Source organism: Sceloporus occidentalis, unplaced genomic scaffold (genome assembly GCF_023333645.1).
Source record: "Sceloporus occidentalis isolate IW3139 unplaced genomic scaffold, rSceOcc1.0.p SCAF_189, whole genome shotgun sequence".
Lineage (NCBI taxonomy): Eukaryota > Metazoa > Chordata > Lepidosauria > Squamata > Phrynosomatidae > Sceloporus > Sceloporus occidentalis.
In genome coordinates this window covers 351,826-371,853 of record NW_028317169.1, presented here as the reverse complement: position 1 = coordinate 371,853, position 20,028 = coordinate 351,826, and the positions used below count along the sequence as shown (strand labels likewise).

The following is a 20,028-nucleotide window of genomic DNA, read 5'->3' as shown; positions in this document are numbered from 1 at the left end:
AAACTAATGTATCTAAATTTCTATATTAAATGGGATCTTTAGTTGAAACCTATTTTTGGGCAAACAAAGAAAAAGATAAGCTTTTGGGTAGTTAAAAGCAGCTACATGATACAGTTGTTGTGTGTATTAGCGGTCCTTTGCTGTTTATCCTATTAACGTCTGGCAGTTGGCCATCGACGTAAACAGTCATGCCCTGAAAATGTTTGTAACAGGGAAGTATCAGTAAGGTGTTAATTGGGCCTGATGTGTTTTTTCAGCTACTGTTTAGCCAAACCTGTGCCAGACAACTCTAAAACAAAGTTACAATTTGTCCCCATGGCTGCTCCCTAAAAGCAAATGGAACAAAATAATACATGGCAACCCTTGTAAGAATACATTTGCTATATTTCTACAATGAGTTATGGTTTTTCATATCTTACGTATACATTGCTTAACTTGCAGCCTTCTAGAGTTTGTAACACTCCTAGTTTTCTTTAAAAACCAATACGGTCTACTGTATCATCATTTTATTTAATAGTTTATTGTCTGAAGTATATATTTGGATTATGCATGGATTAAAAACTTTAAAACTCTAAATTGGAAGCCTCCAAGCAAGGCTCTATTTGCAAATGTAATGGTTTGTCTTTGTTAATTTAATTTTTGTCATACCTTTTGAATGCATGAAGTATAAGAAGTGATGCGTAAATTGTAGACGCTATATATACAAAAGATAATAAATAATAATAATAATACTAATAATAATGATAACTATGGTAGTTATTAATGATACCAGGATATATATAGTTTGCACAGGTAGAGAACATTTTTTCTACATGTAAGTGATGAAAGCTTTAACTACGAACATAATCATTGGCAGGGTACTTGTGGGTCAAGTCAAACAGTCTGCAAGCCATGCAGAAAACAACATCCCTCTTAAGTAGTTCCACAGTTATGGCATATTTTTCCCATTCATGAGCAAACCAAGTTGATCCCTTTTTTCAATAAGACAAGTGGAATTTCATAGAGTAATGCCGCTTGTTTACTTACACCTGACATTTGGCAGTGGCTAGTCTTTACACTTAAGCACATTCATTCATTCACAGTGTATTCAGCACTAGCTGCTGGGTTTTTGATTCAGCAGCTGCTAGGCAGGCTAATCTGTCTCTAAAAGAAAGGGGTGAAGCTTAGTAGTCTTGCAGAGTGTTTCACATAGAAACATTCTGCAGGCCACAGTGCTACTGGAGGAATATCGGCTGTTAGATAAAGGGAGACAGGGTTTTCATTGGGGAAGAAACACTCAAGTGTGTGTTGCTTTCTATACAGCAATGATATTGGCCAAAGCATATTAGGAATACTGTAGGCTTTATGCTGGTGATAAACATGTTTTTTTAGCTTCCCTTATATGTCCTCATATAAGTTACATATAAAAAAATGTTGCTTCCTTTCAAACTCGTATATGGGTATATGTATAATCAAAGCTGAAAAACAAGTGATCTAAAACAGATGTGTACAGTATAGGTAAATTAAGATGTACATCTTGTAGGAATTATTGGCATTTAAATAAGTTCAAAAGATGCAAGAAGTGTTCTGGGATTATACCTCCCAGTCAATTAGAAGCCTGACCACATACTTTGGAAATTCCACCGAGTAACACACGCTCACAGAGCACTAAAGAGAATTCCTGGTAGTAGCTTTTAAACCACAGGTCAATTCCAGCTTATGATAAACGTCAGCAAGCAGAGAATCTGTTTAACCGTATTAGAAGGAAGAAAAAGACCTTCGTGGAGAAAATGAAAATTATTATATTAAAAATATATAAAAATAGCAATGTATAGAAAGGTAGAAGATTTACAAAATATTATAAAAAGATAAGTTCTGAGTGTTTTATAAATATGCTAAATCAAAACTAGGATGCTTTTTCACCAAGTTTGAGGTGGGGATACCAAATTCACATCACATTTAATTAAACTTCCCATTGCTTGTGCTTTTTGTTTTTGAGCGTAACTTTTTTAGAGATGTATGGTTTAAAAGTAAGGGACTCTATATCCCAGTGCAGCTGAGATCTCTGGTAGCAAAAGACCTTCTTGTCCTATCCAGTTTTTTGTTTTTTTTAAATAAAATACACGTAGGAGGAGTTGAATGGCTGTCATCTATGGTATATGGTTCAGCCAAATAACCAGATTTGCTGTATAAAAAAGGTCAAGAGTAAGAGTTTGTATTCCTTTCTTGGTAGACCTAGACCTGTTTTGTTTATCCCTTTCCATGAAAGAAACTGATTTACATTTGTTCAGTAAAACATCACCCGCTTTATTGCTAATAGCAGGTGTAATTTCACAGTCGAATTTCCATTACTTGGGTTAATCAGCAGTGACTCTCTAACGGAGTGGTTGGCTTCTGAGCAGCTGCTCCAAATGTTGTGTGGTAAAGGTGGCTCTGAGCTGAATGTCATGGATCAATTCCAGGGTCAAGTGGGGACTTTCCAACAAGCCAAGCCAAATGCCCGGTAATAAAGAGGCCAAAACACATTTGGCATACAAACTACCTTCACACTCAACATTATTACCAAATGGGGACATCATAAAAGGCCAGCAGTCATACTTGCAAACATTCCCAGTGTTCTCTACCAATATTAGAGCTAGAGAGGCACAGGGATGATTGAGACGGCAGAGGGGTGTAGCTGGTAGGTAAGATAAAAGGGGGAGTTTACTGTCCTTGACAGCCCCACTAAAAAGGAATGTATATTAAAGTACTTTGTGATTACTTTAATATGCCATTCTAAAAAAAAATAAAAGTACTTAGCTTAGGTAGCCGCTGCAGCTCTGGAATCAATGGCAGCGCTTTTCTCGCATACACACAGGAGGTTGGTGTATCATGTGTCTGGAGATGTGTTCGGCCAAACACTTCTCCAATACAGAAAAAGGTGTATGCTGGAGTAGGAAGAAGGGAAAATGCATATGGTGAAAATTCTGCAGAATCTCTCCATGCATTTGCAATGGGGGCACCACAAATTTAATGGCACATCTTAGCTATCATATACAATAAAGTGCATATCATAGATGGACTGTCCCTGAGAGATGAAAGTACCTCCCCAGTATACCCATAAAATAAAACAAAAAGCTGCCTCAAAAATACTACTTCTCCTAGTATGCATTTTTTGTGTTGTCTGTAAATATATGTCCAATTGCAAATACATAAAAGTAAATGTGCTTAGAGTCTTCAAGAATCAAATCAAGGCATTATGCAGGGCAAGAATCCCAGTCCCCATTAATGCCCTCACTTTATAGTTTCTCTAGTGAAAGAGACATAACATAAACCACCATCTAAACATTAGCTTTCAAGATAATTAAGCCACATGTAACGTATGAGCTACATGGACACTCCCTTACACTTTAACCCCTTAAGGTCCGGGCTGTTTTGGGGGGGGTTGCACCCTTCGTGACCAAAACTGTTTTAACACTTTTGCAGTGCTCATGTTTAGCTGTAATTTTCATCTCTCCCATTTAGTGCACACACATAAATTATATATTCTTTTTTTTGTTTTCAGAATAAGAAGGGCTTTTTTCGGATATCATTTTTTATCATATCTAATGTCCTATTAAAAAAATAATAAATATGGTGAAAAACTGAAAAGAAAAAAACCCAAAACTTTCTTACTTGTATTTGAAAAATCCTTTACTTATCTACAAAAGCTAATGAAAAAAAAATGTGGATTCTAATATTTGTCCTGATTTTAGAAATACCCAATGATTTTATATTTTTTTTGCAATTTCAAAACCATTTTTTTTCAAAATCTGGTAACTCTGCCCCATGTGGTATTTGGGACATCTTTGAAGCTGGCTAATTACCGTATTTGCTCGATTATAAGACAAGGTTTTTTCCAGAAAAAAACTTCTGAAAAATCGACCTCGTCTTATAATCGAGGTCGTCTTGTAATCAGACCTCGGTTCATCCCCTATGATACCTCCGAATCCCAGCATCCAAAATTTGAGGGGTCGTCTTATAATACGGTATATTCACCCCATCAAACCATATATTTTTGAGACACCCCAAGGTATTTCAAATGCTGTATTTAACCCTTCCCATGCACACATTCTACCACCAGCCTTTTGCTGGTTTGTGGTAGTAATTTTTTTCACACAAATTGTAGTTCAGGTAGGAATTAAAAGCTCCTGGTATACGTCACTGTGAAACAACACCCCGATACGTGCAACACCCCATGCATGGGTTTGTCGGGTTGTTAGGAGGTTAAAAGGCCACATTTTGGAAGTGCATTTTTTTCATTTTGACATCTGGTCAGTATGCGCCTGTACCCTATTTGGGACATCTTTGAACCCAGCCAATTCAACTTTCCTCATCAAACATGATTTTTTTAAAGTAGACACCCCATGGGTATTTGAAAGGCTTGTACTTTTACTTTTTTTTATATTCATTTTGTTGGAACTGGATGGTTCCTTTTATGGTGACATCACTGCATAATTATTTTTAAATGTTACCAAACTTTTTTTTTAATTTTTAACCAATTTATTTTATTTCCATTTTTTTTCAATAATCAAATTTTTTATATTCTAATAATCACATTGTGATTATGAAGCTGGCCTCTATTGACTTGCATGGAAATCCTCTTGAGAACTTGTTTATTTTTTTTTAAAGGACGCTGCAATGTTGCCAGGCCTATCATTGGTCGTTAACTGACTGTTTTTGCTTGTTGTGCCTGGCATGTCACTGGTCATTAAGGGGTTTTGGCATATGATAGCCAAGTGTCCTCTTTAAATTATCATTTAGTCCCCTTGCAAATGGGGACATTTACAATAGGGGTTCCACATCATCCCCCCCCTACGCCCTTGCCCATTTTCCTCATCCCCTAGCTCCGTGTCCGCAATGGAGTGTGCCTTCAATACAGTTGTGGTCTCATCAATTTTAGTAAGTAACACTGACTCCACTTAATACAGATGACTGATCTAACTGGGGTTAAACATGAGGCATACATTCTTCAGAGACACCAAGTGATGCAGATACATAACTATTAGCTTGCGACTTTGCTCCCCGTAAACTATCAAAAGGAAACCAGCACTGGATAATACAGATACACAGCCAGGCTTGGCTTTCACTGCAGACCCCCCTATTCCCTAAAGAGCGATTTGAAAACCACTGATCTCCACTAGAACATTTAATTTGGACATTCCTGCAATAACTCACTTGTTTCTTCTTACTTTTAACAAGCAAAGAAAAAAAATCTACATAAGAAAAGTATCAGAGGTTAGGTTTTTTTTTGTCCTTGGACTGTATGGTACTGCCAATGTCAGGCTTCATATCACACCTGTAATTGTGTTTGTTTTGCTTCCACCAAACTTATTTTGTCTCGTGCCAGCATGTCCTTACATTTAACAACATTTTTCTCTGTTAAAACAACCTTGAAATACCCGTCCATCATCACATACTACAGAATTCGGCCTGCTTTGGCCGACAGGTCGTTGGCAAAACAGGTTACACACACACACACATATATATATATATATATATTTATTTTTATTCCACATTATTAGATAACTTAATTAAATTAACTTGCTGTAAACAAAGAAGTAGCAAATAATAATTCAGGTATCTCAATTCCTATTCAGTAATCCCAACATTTCAATTATGTACACAATGTCCAAGGGGTAATTCAACACATGATATACTAAATTAGGATTATTGAACAGATTTAGTCTTAATTGACTCCCAAGTAACAAGGACTACCAGATATTACAGAGACCCAAAATTAGGTCTGGATTTTCTGTGTGACCGAATATTACATTTGACTAGGGCTGCAACTAACGATTATTTTCATAATCGATTAGTTGGCCGATTATTTTTTCGATTAATCGATTAAAAAAATGAATGTAAATTTTTCATTTATTTAAAATAATTTAATAAACAAATGATGTTAAATACAAACAGCAGAATAAAAAAAACTTTGATAAAATGCATTTCTTGTCTTTATTTCCCAACCAGCCCCCCCCCAATTTATGCACATTTGAGTTTACCACACTGCCTCCCAGACATGCCACGCTGCCTCCCAGACATGCCACGCTGCCTCCCACATATGCCATGCTGCCTCCCACATTTGCCACTCCACGCTGCCTCCCACATATGTCACTCCAAGCTGCCTCCCACATATGCCACTCCACGCTGCCTCCCACATATGCCACTCCACGCTGCCTCCCACATATGCCACTCCACGCTGCCTCCCACATATGCCACTCCACGCTACCCCCAGATATGCCAATGTGGTGCCTGATATGCCTTATAGCCCGATACACCACTCCATCCTCCCCAGACATGCCACATTGCCTCCCAGACATGCCACGCTGCCCTCCCCACATATGCCACTCCACTCTACCCCAGATATGCCTTATACACCACTCCATCCTCCCCAGACATGCCACACTGCCCTCCCCACATATGCCTTATATACCCTGTATGCCTTATACCCCCAGATATGTCTCTCCGTCCTCCCCAGTGTCACAGCCATGTGGTTCTGGCAGAAGGAAGGGGGCGGGGCCAGTTGTCACAGTGATTACAGGGAGGGACTGGTAAGTAGGAGCTGCTGCTGTGAGTCACTGAAACAGATTATATAATGAGGGGTATTTTTCAGAGCAAATGCTCTGAAAAAACCCTCATTTTATAATCGATAAAAATCGATTCAACTAATCGATAATGAAATTCGTTGGCAACGATTTTCATTATCGATTATTATCGATTTTATCGATTAGTTGTTGCAGCCCTACATTTGACAAAATGCCAACAATACCGGCTACATTCACCAAGTAACTTCCTTTTCTGCAGAGACTCGTTAATGTAAAAAGCACGAAGTTTAGACCGTGCCAATGTGTTTTTTTTTTGTTTTTTTTATTTATTTGTGCATGAGAAAACACAAGAAAGCCTTAAGGACTTATAAATGTCTTTATAAGTAGCAACAATTCAGTGGCACACAGAAATCCTAGATAATAGCTGTTTTGTCTTTTCTATAATGCTACAACGGTGAACAACAGAAAACATCCAGGGATCGTTAAAACAGCTTTTCTGCATGCAGTAGTTTAAATACACAAGGATCTTGCACATTATAAGGTTACAGAGAACAGAAGAAACTCAAAAGACAGGCACATTTTGTAAAGAATTCAAAGAATTTGGAAGCCAGACTTAATTTTTAAGAGCCATGGGGGCTTATGGTTAGACACTGTACTGAATTATCCATTAGGCACATTATTAGAGCCGCCGATCCAACAAGTGTTTACGTCATGTTAGTTGGGGCAAAGGCCATGTGCTTAGGGGCTCTAGAGGGCCTTAATCAGGCGCAGGATAGACACCATAACTAATGGCTTCCAAATCATACCTTTATCTATCTATCCAACCATTCATCTATTAACCCATGTATATTTTAAGGATAACGCGAGTTGTATGACACTTGACGGAACCATAAAGGTCTGAGTTGTATATTGTAATTAAGCTTTTGGAATGTGTTTCACAGGAAAACAATGTTTAATATACATAATCTTTAAATACACTATGATTCCCATAGGGAACCATAACAGCCATTTATAATCCCGTAGTCATACTCAATCATATGCTTTATTTTTCTAATTCGTTAGATGGTTTTGTTGGCTCCAAAAAAGTAAATGTTCTGAGAATGCATTTTCCAGGTACATGACATGTCATAAATTGGGCACTTGGATCACCTAAATGTAACTGAAATAGTCTGCTATATAAGCCATTAAAGTGAAAAGACTGTCTCCAAGTTTTGTCCCTGGCAGACTAAAATCCAAACAAAACAATACGTTCTAAAGCCAACAAGTCTGCACCAAGATTTGCTTTCAAGAAAGATCTTTTAATAGTAGTTCACTGGAACTACCAAATTCACACAATCCATCAGGCACATAACACAACAAGGACTCCAATATTTAACTGGGCATGCCTCTGGGGAGGCATCTGGTTATCAACATCAGTTTCAACCAACTGGGCACACATAGCATGCCATCTTCTAAAATAAACAACCTCTGTTGCCACCATGGTTAAAGCCTGAGTAAATTTGAAAGTGCTAGACAAGGTATGACCTTCCCAAATTTTAGTTTTCATACCTCTGAACTTTCCGGGTTTGACTTGAAATCTCCGGGAAAAGCCCTGCTTCCCCGGGTCTCCAAGTCAATTTCTTCTTTCTCTGTGCAGGGGAGCAGCTTTTGACCATGCCCACTTCCCACCCGGCTGCTATTTCTTTCTCTACACACAGCTAACCTCACCTCCTTCCAAAACTATTCCCGCTAGCCTACCGTGGGAAATTGCCAGGTATTTCTTTATCTTTAATATCCTTAAAATACAGGGAAATGTTGAATTAAAGTAATTTCTGCCCTTTTAAATGAATATTTTGTTGACTTTTTACAGTCAGAGAAGAGGTCTTTTGGTGAGCAGAACTTCTAAGATACATTCACCTGCTGCACAACGTGACTGAGAATTCCAGAAAGGATCTGGATAATGTGCCGTTAGAACAGACAGTTATATTTTAATTGCTTCTTTACGCTTGATAGGTTTCCAAACTTTTGAGCACAGAACAAACATGATTTTAAAGCACAACATATTCATAATTGAATTGTTTTAATGATAATAATGGCTGTACTAATCTTTTAGGCAAGTGTTAATTGGAGACACCTGGTCTGGTCTAGTGGGGTTAAATAACACAGCTGTAGCTCTCTAGGTGTGGCAGAAAAAGTCCAGGCATAAGTGGTCTGCTTTAGTAATTGGGACTGTTGTAAAATAAGTAAGATGAACATATAATAAAAAATATTTAAAAATGTTTTGTTTTTTTGAGTGGGTATTGGGATGAGCTGGGCATCTGGGCACCTACATTTTCCTGCAATAACCAAATAATGCCAGAGTCAAAAGAAAGTTTAACGCAATATGTCCTCCACTTCAGTGATGGATTCTTAAATTCATCCATAGATTAACAATTTTCCATAGCAGCCCTTCTTATCTGGTTCCCATAAATTTGGCGCATCTGGCAGTAGGCCTTAGTCCAACGCAACACTGTTAGTGATAACCACCGAGGGCCCGTAATTCAAAAGGCAACCAACCTCTCTTAGTAAACAAAAGGCAACACTTTAGATGAGTGACCTACCCCTCGGCCATCAGTGCAGTCACGTGTCTCTGCATGTTACCATTCATGTATTTTCTACCTTTAAAATGAACTTAAACAATCTATTTGAGCATGCAAGGTAACTGGACCAAAGACACAGATTAACAAATCGCACAATTCTACAAACATAATAGATAGATATATATCTAAGAGATTGATTTACTGACAGCCGGTGCATGGTACAGCTCCTAGTGTATCCCTTCAGCCACAGAGGCCAATTTTATGTGCCTTTCGTAGATAAGAAAAACAAGCTGTTTTCCTGTTACTGAGAGATGCCAGAACATTGCTCCAATAATTCTTTTATATAACATGGCCCGTGATGCCAAAGCATAAAAGGAATGTGTTTAAAGGAAGGCAGGGTGTATTTAGGAAAGAATGAACTTCAAGCACAGCAATACAAGAACTCTGAGTTTGATTTTGCTGACCGGTTGTAAAAAATAACAAAGGGCGTTTATTAGTAAATTATTCTTTAATACATAACTGTGGCCCTCAAGTATTTAATATCATATTAAAAGCCAGCTAAAAGCTAATCGTTGCACCAGGACAGCTGGCAAGCCCATGCTATACCCATATACCCCATTTACTGGGTTGACCAGACTCTCAGAAGGAAATAAAATAAGTGTAGGGCAGCACTTATTGGAATGGAGCAGAACACTGTCCGTTTTCCATATACTAGTCCAGTTAAAAGCGTTATTTACCTAACCCTACCCCATACATCAAGGAATCAAGCTCATTCATACCCTAATTCCTATTACAGAGTAATCGTGTTCTGGGGAAGGGGGAAATTCTACTTAGGTCTTCATTGTCCTACATTTAAGGCCATTGCCCTTTGGCCCTTTGATGTTTAAAAGGAAACAAAAAAGTTGAGGTGCCCATTGCTGTGTTGTCGATGTATAAATAAATCTCTCATTAGAGACATGATTGAGCAATAACCTTTACTCAGTGGGCACTACCAGCAGAGAATGATGGGTTGTAACTGGAGATCATTGTTCCTCTGAAACACGGCAGAGTACAAAAAACGGTTCTGTTGCCCTGTCTTCATGTTTCAATAAGCCTGGTTTGACTGATGTGCTTGTATTATTATTTATTGTTTTATATAGCTCCATCATATTCTGTAGTTCTGTACAATAGGTAGACTAGACATAATAAGTAGTATATAACATAACAATTTGATTTACAGAAACAACAGGTGAGGAGGGCCCTGCTCAAACAAGCTTAGAATCGTATAAGGTTCTGATTTAGGTAAGGTTGTGTATAAGGTCAACACCTGTGGTTAAAGTGGATATACAGATGCACGGCCTGGACACATGTCTACAAATGCAACATAGACACTCCATAATTACATTTCCTTCCTCCACCATACTATGTACGTAATAGCTGAATGTTTTCACATGGCTTAAAATAGAAGTACGTTATCTTGCATGCATTTGTTGTCATAAAATAAGGTTTAATCATCTCCAGAACACTATGATACCAAGGTGAGAAATGTTTGCAGTGACTAGTCTGTAAGAGATCTTTACAATTGATAGTGACTTACACCTAATGCAGATTCCAAAGAACTTGAGTGTTTGCGAATCAATCTCATATTCTATCTCTTGCACCCATAGACAGATGTACACACCCTGTGTCTCGAGACTCAATGTTAGCATTAAACACACTAATTTTTAAATTGCTAACTGCATCTTGCTAACTGTATTCTTAGTAATAAGTTACAGCATTTTCCCCATGGAGTATGATTCTGTTTTGTGATATCAAAGTGTACTGCATGATCGATGATGCCAGAGAGGAACTACCACATTCTTATATTATCACGTCTACACATATTGGCCCATTATGCTATTCAGCCGGCTAGCATGCTCTTGTGGCAGACATATGCCACTAGAGGTTAAATTATTGGGTGCATGCAAATCTAGACTCCTTTGCAAAACTTCCTGCCGGCAATGGTCAGTAGCTGCCGAAAAACTAAGCGATCAGCATCTACTGGTTTAGCTGGGAAAAAAATACTCTTTATTTACTAAGCCTCATTGAAAAAAATGTGTGCATTACTACCCTTTCTTTAATAATAAATAATAATAAAACACATCATCCTTTTAAACTACTAATACATTTTAATGCAATTCATGGCTTTGCATATATTGGTATACTATTTAAGACAAGTCACTACTTGCTGGGTAATTTAATGGAAATCTGTTGAGACAGACAGATTTTCGCTGAAAAGTTAACATCTCATGGGAGCATTTATCAAAGCAGTCCCAAAATTAACTAACTCGGTAGATTTATTTCAGTTTGACCAAGCCTTCACTATACACTTAGCACAGCTGTACCTCATTTAGTATACACTGCCATTCGGCACACAAAGAGCCCAATGTGATCTGAAACAACCATAAAAGACACTAAAGATGTAACCAATTTTAACAGCATATTACAGAATAAAAGTCTGTTTTAATCTTTTTGATTGGTGTCTTTAAAAGCGGTTTAAATATGAAATAAATAACATAGAACTAAACAACCTTGAACATAACTACTTTTATCATTTGCGTTCATGCATAGCAAAACACAGGTGGCAGCACAAATCTATAGCTTCCACACACACATGGACCAGGCTTACCATTGTTCCTGAAGACCATTCAAATATTGTTGTTCCTGATTAATCATTTCCTCACTTTGCACACATTTTGGGGTTTCCTTTCCAAGCAGTAGTGCTCATCTGCAAGTTGGATGGCCTCCCGGGATGGAACTCCCCCGAAGACATCAGGATGAATACATCCTTCACAGCTGGACTTGCAATGTTTGCAGTATGTTCTCCAGAGGATTACATCTTACTGATTTTATTTGACTTGATTAGATGGACATTTTCCCAACTTCTCTGATGGTTAAAAAGCAGTGGCTCGATGCACGCTCCCAATGTTAGATGAAAATTATTCACTGATTTCAATATTTAATACACTCTAATAAAAGGTATTACAAACTTAGGTTGTCTAGTCTCTGCCCTATTTGAAAGCTTACAATCCAAACTGTATTTCTCATATGAGAAATCAGTGCAAAGTATGTGTCTTATTTCACCAGGGCATGCCATGTATTTGTATAAGGTTTATGGCATATGGCAAGTATGTAAGTGTGTATAGTATGTTTGCTGCCTGTATAATTCATTCACATGTTTATGAGCAGCGTATAGGTTACATGTGTCATGCTTATATGACTTTGCTTTTCACATGGAGAAACTTCCGTTACTATAAAACAATTTCTATGCATGAACTGTTAAAATGTGACCTGTACCTGTGGTCTTCCAAGGCAAGGTGGAGAAACAATTATCCCAACTTATTCAGAACACATTACCAATCCTAGATTCTATACGTTAGCGTCTCTTTTCGAGGAGTTGTGTTTCAGGGTCAGAGAAAACTATACTTTCTCAAATAGTGTGAGCTTAACACCTGTGCCACTGTTTGACTCTCTAACACATGTGTTAGTATTTGCACATATTACCGGGATGGTTGAATCCAATCAAAGAGAATTCAGATATTGCCAAAACCAATTTGCCATCAAAATTACGAGTGCGTCTGCCGAAATATATCCTAGCGTTTGTACAGGTCGAGATATTAACAGTGTGCAATTGTACTGCAAACGGGGCTAATATAAAGCAATCTCTCAGGACAGATTTAAACACTAACATCTTGTATTTGTTAAAAGAAAGGGATAATGCTATTCCTGTCAGATTCTGATTTTTGGAGAGCACACAGGATGGCCACATCTGTTTAGCAGATGCTGCATCACCCTTAAAGAGTCTGAACATTTACATTTTGATGCGAACACGCACATTACTCTTGAGAATAGAAAGATATGCTTGTGCCTTTTAAGAACCTCAATTAGAAAAGGAGAGATTCCCATTCCATCTCGCACAAAGAAATTCCACACCCAAACAATGACTCTTTGATATTAAATATGCCTCTGTTAATTATGCTGCTTTTTAAGTAGTTTAGCAGTGGATTGGTGTATAGCCCTTGTCACAAAAAAGGTTAAGAGCTCTATTACAGCCCAGCTACCCCAATGTCTTGCCGGCCCCTCAGGTTCAACAGACTATTACCTGTCTGGATTGTCATTTTAATCAGGACCACTTACAAAAGATGACACAATCCAGACTTGTACTTCTTAATCAATGCAGCCTTTCCATTTGTGCCTTTCGTAAGTTGCTTACTAAATCCTAGTGATGCTAACCCTGGGGTAAAGTAGAGCATTTTTTCATTTGATAGATGCCAGGAGATGGTAGTCAGTGACTCAAGTGAAGTAAAAAAAAATATCACATGGGCTTATACATAGAATAAGCTTTAATCCACTTTAACCACTTGGCTTCCATTTAATAAAAATCACAATAATAAAAATAATAAATAATAATCCTAAAAAGACCTGTTAGATTTCCTTGAGCAGCCACCTCCTATTGCAGAGATTTCAGAAACCAGCAATGGCTCCAAAAAAGCCATATTCAAAATTATAAATTGTTATGCCATATATTTCCAACGCACAAAATACACACTAAAAACACTAAACAGTGCAAATTGTAACACACCTCTCTGCTGAGGTGGTCGTCAACCACCAGCACCGTCCTCTCTGCTGGGAGTCCTGATAAACGTAGACAGCACCTTTTATTGCATTCGATGGATGCTATGCCCTCTTGGCACAGTCTTCCATAGCCTAAATGGTCTGTTTGGGGCGAGCATAGATTACCTTTGTAATCAGCCAATATAGCAGCGGCACACTAGCCTAGGACAGAATACGGTGCAGGGGGTCAGTTGACGGGTGCACTACCCGTCATAAACACATCACTTGAAACTGGGCATACTGAGCTAAAGAAAGATATTTGTATTTCTTAGCAGTACTTGGAAAGAGATTAGAAAACTGCAGTATTAAATCTCACAGCACCTACCCTAAATTAGATCTGCCTATAATATAAACAGTCAAGAAGTGAAAACCCTACCACTTACATAGGAATAATACAACTGAGAATAATGTACTTTTTATAAAGAGTGTCCTCTAACTATTCATCATCAAAGTCTGTATTTAGGCAACGCAACACTTTTCCAGTCTGTTTCTTATTTCTGACACAGTTTCAGTGTTACAGATGAAAACAAAATTAAACCTCATTAGTGGTTAAAATTAAATGGATAACAAGTAAGAGTTATGAGAACCATCTCTAGCTTTGTGGACAGATGCTTCACAAAAACCGCACCGCTTATTAAACTTCCCAGAGATACAGTAACAGAATTTCTTTGCACTGGTTAAATTACAAGTAAAGTTTGTCATATTTAATTAATTTTGTCATAGCACATATACAAAAAGAAAGATTTATTAAAGGAAAATAAACTTTTTACAAAAGAGATCATTCTTTCTAATTAGGTAGAATTCCAGACCAAAATAATACACCCATTATGGCTTTTTTCTCAGAAGAAGCAATTTTGGTAACAGCTAAAATTACTGTTACTCTAACAGGTTACATCATCACTAATTTAAAACACCATCACAAAGCAGCCGCAAGGTGCCAAATAAGAACAAAGTGGGGAATTTATCACAAAGAACACTTTAGATTTTTTAAAGTGCCAGAAACATCTCTAGATAACAGTGCCACTTTTAGGGCTTGCCAAGGTCATTCCCAGCTGATTCCTCTGTGTCGTTCACATTGTCTTTATAGATTTTGTTTTGCAGAACACAAAGTTTTTAAGTTGTTAAAATTAACATGAATGCACTAAATGCTAAAAAGTGTTAAACATAAATGAATGAATGCATGAATGAATCATATATATATATATATATATATATATATATATATATACCCCCAACATTTCTGATGTTGAAATCAGAATACCTGAGTTGCAACTAGTGTCAGGTAGAGCATGGCCAGACCCGCTCACCGTACCCAAAGCGCCACCAGCATCATAAGAGCTGCAATAAAGTCTTGTGCTTCACTATTGACAACAATATACACACATGGCTAATTTCCTATACTAGTATATTTATAGCCCAATTTTTACAGCCAAATGAACAGCGAGTTCAGTCTTTCGTATCAGCAGTCGTATTGGAGCGGTGTTTTATTAAACTGCTAACAAGCAGGCAGTGTTTGGGTACGAACGTTTCAGGAAAAAGGAAATCCAATCTGGTTATGGTGAAAAACCACATATTGGCTCTTGATACTTTTAACATCTGCTACAATAATATAGGACTGTTGTGTCAAAATAATTACAGTAAAATGCTGGTGCATTATGTTCTTCCTTCATTTAAGTTCTCCAAATATACTTTAGGATTTTGCAAACCTATAAATCATAGCTAAGACAGAACCTTTAAGTAACGAAGGATGTACAGTCTGAAGTAAACACGACGAGAAAGGTGACCTTATCCCACTCTGTTCACATGGAAATATATATAGACTTAAATGTTCTATGGGACCAGGATGCCCTCAAAACTAAACACATTTTCAGTCTATTGCACACCATTGCAACTACAATAAATATTATTTGTTTTTAATAAATACTATATTGAACAGTATAGTTGACATTGAAAAATGGATTTGTAAGATTTTAAACCGAAGAGCAAAAAAATAATTTCCAAATGTATCTATGTAATTTATTATTTCATTATTATTAATAATCATGAAAATTATGAATTGATCACCTTTCTGAAAATGTGCAGAGTTTGTGATCCCAACAAAATAAAGATATATATATATATATATATATATATATTATATATATAAAGGAAAAGATTAGTGCGCAGCAAACTGGCCCCAGAACAGGAGCATACACAGAATGGCACTGTACCATGCCACAAATCCCGCTGCAAACTTTGCCAACATATATGTGACAGTCACAACAACAAAACATACATCATCAAAGATTCTTACTCATGTACATCGGCAAACGTGGTGTACATGATACAATGCTCTGCATGTGACAAAGGGTGCTACATTGGAGAAACTGGGTTTAAGCTGCACCTTAGAATGAATCTGCACCGAAGCTCCATCAAAAACCATGAGGAAGAAAAATATGGACATCATTTCACACAATCACTCCATCCAAAACCTAAAAATTAAAGTACTCAAAGGAAATTTCAGAGACTCTCAGGAAAGAAAAACATTTGAGATGAAAATGATTACACATTTTAACACCATAAAAGAGGGACTTAATGGGGATTCTGGCTTCCTTACACACTACCAGAACTTCATATGAACTTCATCTAAACATCCAATGTGTGTCTAATTGCTGTTATTATCTTTGATGTTTTACTGTGGTTATTGGTTTCCCTAAGTTTATTTGTTCTGTCCCTCGGTTATCTCTCTACCTCTCTGCATTTCTCACCTCCAGACCTATTATTTACGACACCCCCCCTTCTCTAATACCACCACTTGTTTTAAGTTGTAACCTCTATCATGTTGATTAGTATTGCTTCGGACCTGATGAAGGGAGGATAACTCTCCAAAGCTTGTCTTTTTAAATATTATGTTAGTCCAATAAAAAAGGTATCACCGCATACTCTGCAATTCTCTATTTTTTGACATTGTGTCTACTGGACTAATACGGCTTCACCCTTTTACATATATATACATATATATATATATACATATATATATATATATATATATATATCCATTTACTCACAGAGTCCATTGCACACCATTCCAAATATTCCAAGCCCGGTGCTAGTAACCAGCAGTTTCCATATAAAACACTTTCAAAAAGATGGTCAGCACTCTAGGTCTTTAAATTGACAATTTCATTTTATTCAAAGTCAAGTCGACGTTTCAGTCATTCCTGATGAAAGTCAGTAATGACTGAAACGTCGACTTGACTTTGAATAAAATGAAATTGTCAATTTAAAGACCTAGAGTGCTGACCATCTTTTTGAAAGTGTTTTATATATATATATATATATATCCAAATCCTAGCTTTGATGTATTTACCATACAAGGACAAATCAATTAATATAACTTGGAATATCCTCCTTCAACTAGCTACCATTACACAAAATACCATCGAAAAAAAATAGAACAAATTCTGAAGTTAGATGTTAAATATTGCATTATACTGTATTATAAACCGTTTGGTGTTTTATGTTAATATCCTGAACAATTTCCTTCTCTGGCATATACATTTCAGTTTAATTTAATGCCAAAACTAGAAATAGTGGACATATATCTCTACAGTGATCGCTTTTCTACTGGCACGAAGGTTCATTTGGGAGCTATACAGTTTACACTAAGCAGGATATATGTAAATATATATCCTGTATATGAAATGTGTTATTTATGCACATTGGGTTACTATTTGCAGAGTCAAATAAAAGATAAATGTGGTATTCCTTCAGCTAACACACAACGTAGTGTTTTTTTTTTCTGTGTACTTTTGTGTCAAAATACACAGTTCTCCAAATTACATGTAAAAGTAAATATTCATTTCCTTCAGATAATACATAGATTTTCTTCAAGTGGCAGAGATGTCTCTGATCTGATCTCTCGGAAGGGACCACCCATACAGGAAAGGTTCCCCTCAAATTCAATTTACATGGATTACAATGGGAAACATTGTAGTTAGGGACTAGGAATAGTCAAACTTCAAACCAAGCAACTCCAGTTTAGGATAGCACTGTGTAGAAAGCTTAAAATACACTTCTCCACCTAGACAAAATACAAGCTGTTTGCACAAGTACCGGTACGTTAAACAAAGTCAAATGGGCTGTTGTGTTATTTAATGACAGTTATAAAATGACACAGACGTTGATTTGCTTATGTCACATGACTACAAACTATAATTAATCAGATAAGGATAACAGCAATTGAACAAAGTTGGGTATAACTTTTTTTTTTTTTTTTTTTTATAATCGGCTTCTGTATTCTTTAGATGATATTTTAATGCCAATGTTAGTTATCAGAGTGTTATGTTCAGCAGAGCAGATGGAATCGGGCCCTTCAAAAACGAAAGTATGTCCCCAAAGTAAGTCCTAACAGCTTTATTGTATTTGCATATAGATGGACTTTAATTGGATTTTGCAAAAAACACTGAAGTAAGGCTACAAGGAGCAGTCATCTTGAATTATACCTTTGATATGGTATAAGCGACGTGTGTATACCAACATACATATATACTATGGTTTCTATGCTTTCATTACACATGGGAGGAACCCTATATAAGACATATGCTTTCATGCCACAACTCAAAGTGATTTATTGACATAGATCACAATCTGCTTCTCTTTTTCTAGTCCCATATATTATGACCACAAAAACAAATGAACATCAAAGAAGTTAAATATTTTGCGCAACCAGAATAACAAGAGTAAATTATGAAAACTGATTTTACGAATTGGAGAAGAAACCGTACAGTCCAGCAGCTATTACGGTACAAGTAGCTAACAGAGAATGGCATAGGTGTTGCAGATCCAACCCAGACCATATAATGAAAAACACCTGACTATTTGATGCGGAATCCATCAAAGCTAATGATTCTAAAATGAACAAGCCTGATGTCCAGTGGGGGAGACTCACTTTAAATGAAAGAGACATGACATGGCAGGTGGCAGACAGAACTAACAGCTGAACCATGACTCCTAGCTCTTTGCCTCCAAGGCACAGGCTGAGAAAAATTCAAATAATAAATTGGCCTAATAGCAGCATCAAGTGCCAAAACCTCTTAAAATGAAAGCAAATGTGTGTCATAAATACTTGCAGAGAAAGAATGAAACAATTTGTTCAACGCTAGCATCGTCTGCATTGCTGGCTTCTTGACAGGTGATCCTAAATGGCTTTGGAGGGCCTTTTAAGTCATTTTAGCTGCTAAAGTGGAGGAACCCACATTTGAAGTCTGTCCAGGCACATGACAGAGCCTCATTAGTTATAATGTGTCCACTTAATGGCAGGTGGGATCTCAGAGACTTTAACTAGTCTCCTCGATGGCTGAAAATATAAACTTTTTAATAAAAATAATATGGAAATTATAAATGTTTTTAAAGGCTAGAACAGGAAACATGCAGGTTGCTGCATTCATGTCACCTACAGGTCATGTCCCAGTTCCAGTGTCTACACATGGTATGTACTAAAACTCTTGGATTAAAGATAACAGTGAAAGCCTTGAGTCAGGAAGTGACACCTGACACTGGCTTTTGATGCTTCTCTCATAAATACCAGGGTGTGACGTGATACAGCGTAAATGTGTGCACACGTGTCAGTATAAGCTAACATGAGCAATGAAGACAAAATAAACACACTAATACGAAGCTACATTTTAAGAGAGGAAGTATCATTTGATTTGTATTTTCCTATTTTATCACTAGTAAGCTATTTATTTAAATGTATTATTGTTTTTTTAATGTTCATTTTAATTTAAGCAGTTTCATACTATAAAACAATCTCGAGTCACAGCCAGAGTAATAAAGTAGACAAAATGTTTACAGTAAACCATAAGAATCTACGTACTCGGTCACTTTTAGACCCTATATGAAAGCAACTTATTAAACATGCTTATCTGTATATATTGAAAAGAGAGAGAGAAAGAAGAGGGAGAGAAAAAAGGGAGAGCGAGAAGATAAAGCATCTTTGATATGAACTTTAAAGAAAAAAACTAAAATGTTTAATGCAGAGCATTTGATCGGCTATTAAAACAGTTCTAAAGCAAGTTACAGAGATTGCAAATTGAGCAACCAATCATGAAGCCAATAGCAAGGACACATAGAAACATATTGTTTTCTATGCACAAAACACTAATAAAGTAAAAACACATACATATATTGACATGATAAGTGAATGATTTGTGTTCATACCTGTTTATACAACACATTTTATGTTTTGTTGAATAATTAAAAACAAAGCAAGATGGACAGAAGTGTATCTATTCTCATTTGCAGTGAAATAA

General features: G+C 36.8%; 1 protein-coding gene across 1 annotated transcript in view; it reads right to left on the bottom strand.

Annotated features, from left to right (window-relative positions):
- The window catches only part of LOC149278422 (ADAMTS-like protein 3), a 142,553-nt gene that overhangs the window by 83,545 nt on the left and 38,980 nt on the right, over positions 1-20,028 (bottom strand). The gene's annotated exons all lie outside the window — the stretch shown is intronic.